This window comes from Xenopus laevis, chromosome 4L (genome assembly GCF_017654675.1).
Source record: "Xenopus laevis strain J_2021 chromosome 4L, Xenopus_laevis_v10.1, whole genome shotgun sequence".
In the NCBI taxonomy this organism is placed as follows: Eukaryota; Metazoa; Chordata; class Amphibia; order Anura; family Pipidae; genus Xenopus; species Xenopus laevis.
In genome coordinates this window covers 135456825-135464413 of record NC_054377.1, presented here as the reverse complement: position 1 = coordinate 135464413, position 7589 = coordinate 135456825, and positions in this window count along the sequence as shown.

Sequence of the window (7589 nt, the reverse complement as noted above, 5' to 3'; positions counted from 1 at the left end):
TTAGACTATAGAGCTGCTGAATAAAAAGCAAAATAACTCAAAAATCCCAAATAATAAAAAATGAAAACCAATTGCAAATTGTCTCAGAATATCACTTTCTATGTCATACTAAAAGTTAACTTAAAGGTGCACAACCCCTTTACGGTTAAGAAACTCTGCCCTACATGAAGTCTGGGACTCTAGCAGCCAGTCTCCTGGACCAAAGTGCTTCCAGACATGGGCAGTACCATCTCATTATTATTGTTTATTATGGCTGGAACTAGTAGTAGACAGCAGAGGCATGTTTATAGGGCACAATAGAGGGGACCACCATTTTTTTGTATGATAGCTTGCCCTGGTTTGCATGCTTGACTTATGTTCCTGAAATGATGCAGGAGCCATCTACTCAACCAATAGTACCTGGTCCAGCTCTTCAGTTTAACTATTACTGATACTATTGTCTTTACCACTTGACAATAAAAAACTTTGCTGCTTTAAATGATGGAAGCCTCAAAGGTACATAAATATACCAATTCTGCATGGAGCGGGATAAACAATGGAGGGCCATTTGCAAAAAAATAGCTCCAGACACAGGGAGCTAAACACCATCTTTATGTAGTCATCTGCTTTTGTGCTAATTCGTTGGAATTAGTGCATTTTTCCAAGAGCATGTATGAAAAGCGTATGTTGCTATATGCAAATAAAGATGCGTTATGCCTCCCCGTAGATTATTTCTGCCTGACTCTATCCTTGCCGTGCAGATCACAGACACTGAGATCTTTCAGCAAACATGATAAATCTTTTGTTAAAAAAAGAAAAAAGAAAACATTTAGAAGAACCCAATATGGGCTGCATTCATGCCTCAATTTGTGAACCAGTTTAGCAGGCTACATGGGGAATTTTGCCAGGTAGTTCAAATCAGAGCTCTCCACTGTAGTGACATAAAGCCCAGTTGAGAGAACAGTTTGAAATGACACAGCTCTTATTACTCATATGGAGTCATTAAATACAGAATTGCTTTTCTTTAAAGGGATACTGTCATGGGAAAACATGTTTTTTCAAAACACATACGTTTATAGTGCTGCTCCAGCAGAATTCTGCACTGAAATCTGTTTCTCAAAAGAGGAAACATTTTTTTTTATATTTAATTTTGAAGTCTGATATGAGGCGAGACATATTGTCAGTTTCCCAGCTGCCCCCATTTATGTGACTTGTGCTCTGATAAACTTCAATCACTCTTTACTGCTGTACTGCAAGTTGGAGTGATATCACCCCCCTCCCTCCCCCCCCCAGCAGCCAAACAAAAGAACAATGGGAAGGTAACCAGATAGCAGCTCCCTGACACAAGATAACAGCTGCCGGGTAGATCTTAGAACAGCACTCAATAGTAAAATCCAGGTCCCACTGAGACACATTCAGTTACATTGAGTAGGAGAAACAACAGCCTGCCAGAAAGCAGTTCCATCCTAAAGTGCTGGCTCTTTCTGAACGCACATGACCAGGCAAAATGACCTGGGATGGAGCTTACACACCAATATTATAAATTAAAAAAATACACTTGCTGGATTAGGAATGAAATGTTATATGGTAGAGTGAATTATTTGCAGTGTAAAAGTGTAATTTAGAAATAAAAACAACACCATAAAAATCATGACAGAATAAGGAAATTGCATGTGTGATTTTACAGCTAATCAGTGTCGGACTGGCCCACTGGGATACCAGGAAAAGTCCCGGTGGGCCCAGGTGTCAGGGGGCCCTTGTGCTGCTAAACATTTGGCCTATTTCATGACCATTTCCTATTTCTATGAAAACAAAGTGGCTAAATAGATGGAATAATAGATTATAGGATTATAGTATGTAAAGAAAAGGAGAATAGATGAGTGAGGAAAGGAAGAATAATAGTACTAAGAGTGGGCCCCTGGTCTAAGATTAATTGGTGGGCCCTTAGTCAAGGTATTTGGGTGGGCCTCTGGTGTCCCAGTCCGACACTGCAGCTAATAAACACTAACGTTCCAGGACTGGCAGCTTATATTGTATATTGTATGAACAAAAGTGCAAACACTGCTTATACACTGCTACTGAGTGATTTCTGTCACGTGACTCACTGAAACTTGTGTATTATAACAAATAAAGTACCCTCTGTTGCAAAATATGAGGATATTAGAAGTTACCTCGGAGTTCCATGACCTGTATAAAAGATCTCGGCCTTCGGATTTGTGTTTTTAAATACTCATGGAACCCCTTGGTAACTTATAATATCCTTATATTTTACAATAGGGGGTACTTTATTCACAATATAAATGGCGCTTAGCTGTATCGCCAGTTATAATCGCTTCTTAGTGATGTTATGTGTCACATGACGGTCTGAATATAAATGTAGTACCCCAGATATGGGATCTGTTATCCAGAAAGCTCAATTACAGAAAGGTCTTCTCCCATAGACTCCAAATTATCCAAATATTTCAAATTTTAAAAAATGATTTCCTTTTTCTCTGTAATAATAAAACAGTACCTTGAACTTTATCCCAACAAAGATATACTGTAACTAATGCTTATTGGACGGAAAACCAGCCTATTAGATTTATTTAATGTTTAAATTACTGACTGTAAGCTCTATGGGGCAGGGATCTCCTTCCTACTGTGTCTTTTACCACATAGCACTTAAGCTCTGTGTACTGTTTATGTTTATTGTATTTATTGTCTGATTGTCCTCTCTGTGTGTACTTTTATATATTGTACTTTTATTTATATTGTACTTTTATGCATTGTACAGCAATGTGGCTCCCTAACAGCGCTTTACAAATAAAGATATACATACATACAAATTACTTTCTAGTAGATGTAATGTACAAAGATCCAAATTACAGAAAGATCCGTTATCTGGAAAACCCGAGGTCCCAAGCATTCTGGAGAACAGGTCCAATACCTGTGTATATATTTTTAAATTATGTCTCCTTAGAGTATATATATATATATATAGATATATATATATATAGATCTATATCTATATATATATAGATATATATAGATATATATCTATATATATATATCTATATATATATATATATATATATATATATATATATATATATTATATATATATATATATATATATATATATATATATATATACAGTATATATATATATATATATATATATATATATATATATATATATATATATATATGCCCCCCTCAGATAGGGGCCTTATCCTTCCTGCATGGCTAGGGGGTCCACCCTTATTTCCTGCTATACTAGACTGGTCTGAAAAGCTACACTCATTCTAATTATGAATCTTCTAATTAATCATAGTACCATTATATTGTCCAACATTCCTCAGTTAAGGAGAAGTTAAGAGCCCGGCCAATGGCAAAACTGTCCTCTGTAATTGTAACAAATTAGGGAGTTGTTTTAGGCAGTCCAGCCACTTAAAATTTGTTGGATTCTTAAGATGCAAGTGACAAATGTGGCTGAGTTTGAAGAAAGACATGCTTCCACCAAGTTCAAGCCCCGCAGCATAACATACCACTTAAAAAACAATATGAATGGGTGCTCTGAGAAATGCATTGTTTACAGAGAAGTGCGACAATTAAAGGATGGTTCACCCTTGAGTTAACTTTTAGTATGTTATAGAATGGCCAATTCTAAGCAACTCTACAATTGGTCTTCATTTTTTTCTTTTTTATAGTTTCTGAATTATTCGCCTTTTTCGTCTCTTTTCAGCTTTCAAATGGGGGGGGGGGTCACTGACGTCATCTAATAAACAAATGCTCTGTAAGGGCAGAGACACACGCTCAGATTCGGGGAGATTAGTCGTCCAGCGACAAATCTCCTCTTCTTTGGGGTGACTAACCCCCCTGAACTGCCTCCCGACTATAATGTAATTCGCCGGCGGGATGGTGGTGCACTTTGTTTTCCGAAGCCGCCTGAAGTTTCCACAAGGAAACTTCGGACGACTTCGGAAAACGAAGTGCCCAGAGTGCCATCCCGCCATCGATGTAGATTCTAGCCGGCGGGAGGCAGCTCGAGGAGATTAGTCACCCCGGGTCACTAAATCTCCCCAAATCTGAGCGTGTGTTTCTGCCCTAAGACTACACATTTATTGTTATTTTTATTACGCATCTTTCTATTCATATTCCAGTCTCTTATTCAAATCAAGGCATGGTTTCTATGGTAGTTTGGACCCTAGCAACCAGATAGCTGAAATTGTAAACTGGCGAGCTGCTGAATAAAAAGATTTAGGTCCCAAATAGCCATCAGTTCCCAAGCTTTCCTTCACCCGTTGTATCTTGTAGTTATCTTTTTCTTTATTACTTCCGTGGAGTTTGAGACCATCTCTGTAATATAACTTTCTAGTTTGCACTCTGAGAAGAACAAGAATTCTGTGGTTTCAAAAGAGGAAGTAAACAATTTCAGTCATTCTGCAGAATTTCAATGTAACATTTCTTTTTCATGGGAAAGTAAAAAATTGAAAAGGTTATTTTTTTAGGTCTGCAGAGGTGTAATGCTGTGGTGCAGTCAGAAAGACATTTGTTTATAACTGTGGTTGGTGAACCATGGCAAATGGAATTACAGTATATATTCTAAAATAATATACAGGCACGCAGAGGGATGGGATAAAAAGAGAAACTGCCTTTAGGAGCTTGCAATCTACTGGGCTTATATTTGGGTTTGCTTATCTGTATTTAAAGTTTACAAAGGGTTTTATATAGGAGGCATGTTTGGGTTAGAGCGGTTGCACGGGGCAGTTACATTGAGAAGTGGGTTTCTAAAGAAAATTGCTGCACTCCCACAATGACCTTACTGTAGAGGATGGGTCCCCAACCTTTTAATCTGTGAGCCACATTCAAATGTAAAAAGAGTTTGGGCGCAACGCAAGCATGCATAAAGTTCCCGGGGGGGGCCTGGATTTGTGGAGAGGCCACCAAGGCCTAGGGCGGCAGGATTTTAGGGGGCGGCATGCTGCCTAACCGTATCCACATTGTTTTAGAAACACTGGGGATGTGTAGGAAATGCAAGAGTTGTTTCCAGTGCACCAATCGCTGTTGCTCTGATCCCGATGATGAAAATTTGCATGAATAAAAGGTATGGGAAGGGGCGATGAACGTGAGTGGGCCTAGGGATGCCCGCTATGTAAATCTGGCCCTGCCCGGGGGTGCTGTAGTGACGGATTTACTGAGCAGTTGCCCCCTAGGCCGTGTGGTCCTGAGCCTGGCCGCGCAATCCTAGCGCCCGGCCTTCCCTTCCGCGAACACATGCACGCATGTGCCGGAACACTGGGGAGCTGCACGTCACCAGTGCTCCCCACAAAGTGGCTGGGCTGCATTCTGCCCCTAATATTTTGCCGCCCTTCCCACAAATCCGGGCCTGTTTGGTAGCCCCTATGTGGACTGGCAGCCTACATGAGACTCTGTTTGGCAGTACACCTTGTTCTTATGCAACCAAAACTTGTCTCCAAACCAGGAACACAAAAATAATCACCTGCTTTGAGGCCACTGGGAGCAACATCCAAGAGGAAAGTGAGAAACATGTTGCTCACAAGCCACTGGTTGGGGATCACTGCTTTAGAGCAATGGTTTAAAATGAGTTTGTTAGTTTGGTCATTTTAGACCAAAGTGGCTCAACATCTACATCTAATTTCACTTTAGGCAAGAGTTTTGCAGACTTTTTAGGTCTATTCCCTGTTTGGTATCCAACATTTGATGACCCCCCCCACCATCACACCATTTTAGTCAATAATACGGTTGGTACTATCATCTGGGAATATACTTAGACACCACGCTGTCACTGTCCCAACTTCCATCTGTATGTTGGGCCAAAACCACCACATTTTCTGCTTAGAATCTGTCCATGATCAAATATATAATTTTGGGTCAGTTTGGAAAACTAAGCAGCAGCCATACTATCAGCTCTGAGACTTTAGTGGTGACAGGGTCCAGATCCAGTTAATTTAAGGCAGAATTACCTGATCTTCTAGTTTGTGGACAAACTTAGTATCTTATAGAATGGCTAATTCTAAGCAACTTTTTAATCGGCCTTCATTTTTTCTTTTTTTATAGTTTTTGAATTATTTGTCTTCTTCTTCTGACTTCTTCCAGCTTTCACTGACCCCATCTAAAAATGAAATGCTCTGTAAGGCTACAAATGTATTGTTATTGCTACTTTTTATTACTAACTGTATATTTTTATTCAGGCCTGTCCTATTCATATTGCAGTCTCTTATTTAAATCAATGCATAGTTGGTAGGGTAATTTGGACCCTAGCAACCAGATTGTTGAAATTGCAAACTGGAGAGCTGCTGAATAAAAAATAAACAACTAAAAAAACACAAATAAAACATGAAAGCCAACTGCAAATTGGCTTAGAATACTGCTCTCTACACCAAACATATATCATACAACATATTTGTGGTTTTTGAGTTATTTAGATTTTTATTTAGCAGCTCCCCAGGTTACAGTTTCAGCAATCTGGCTGCTAGGGTCCAAATTACCTTAGCAACCATGCAATGAATAGAATAAGAGACTGGAATATGAATAAGTGAGTGAGTGATTAAAAAGTAGCAATAACAATAAATGTGTAGCCTTACAGAGCATTTGTTTTTTTAGATGGAACCCCTCATGTGAAAGCTGGAAAGAGTCAGAAGAAGAAGGTAAATAATTCAAAATCTCTATTAAAATAAATAATCAAGAACAATTGACAAGTTGCTTAGAAATTGTCATTCTATAACATACTAAAAGGTAACTTAAAGGGATACTGTCATGGGAAAAAACATTTTTTTCAAAATGAATGAGTTAATAGTGCTGCTCCAGCAGAATTCTGCACTGAAATCCATTTCTCAAAAGAGCAAACAGATATTTTTATATTCAATTTTGAAATCTGACATGGGGCTAGACATATTGTCAATTTCCCAGCTGCCCCCAGTCATGTGACTTGTGCTCTGATAAACTTCAATCACTCTTTACTGCTGTACTGCAAGTTGGAGTAATATCACCCCCCCCCAGCAGCCAAACAAAAGAACAATGGGAAGGTAACCAGATAACAGCTCCCTAACACAAGATAACAGCTGCCTGGTATATCTAAGAACAACACTCAATAGTAAAAACCCATGTCCCACTGAGACACATTCAGTTACATCAGTGATCCCCAACCAGTAGCTCCCAATGGCCTCAAAGCAGGTGCTTATTTTTGAATTCCAGGCTTGGAGGCAAGTTTTGGTTGTATAGAAACCAGCTGCACTGCCAAACAGAGCCTCAATGTAGGTTGACAATTCACACAGGGGCTACCAAATGGCCAATCACAGCACTTATTTTGCACCCCAAAAAAATTTTTCATGCTTGTGTTGCTCCCCAACTCCTTTTACGTTTGAATGTTGCTCACGGGTTCAAAAGGTTCAGGATCCCTGAGTTACATTGGGGAGGAAAAACAGCAGCCTGCCAGAAAGCATTTCTCTCCTAAAGTGCAGGCACAAGTCACATGACCAGGGGCAGCTGAGAAATTGACAAAATGTCTAGCCCCATGTCAGATTTCAAAATTGAATATAAAAAAATCTGTTTGCTCTTTTGAGAAATGGATTTCAGTGCAGAATTCTGCTGGAGTAGCACTATTAACT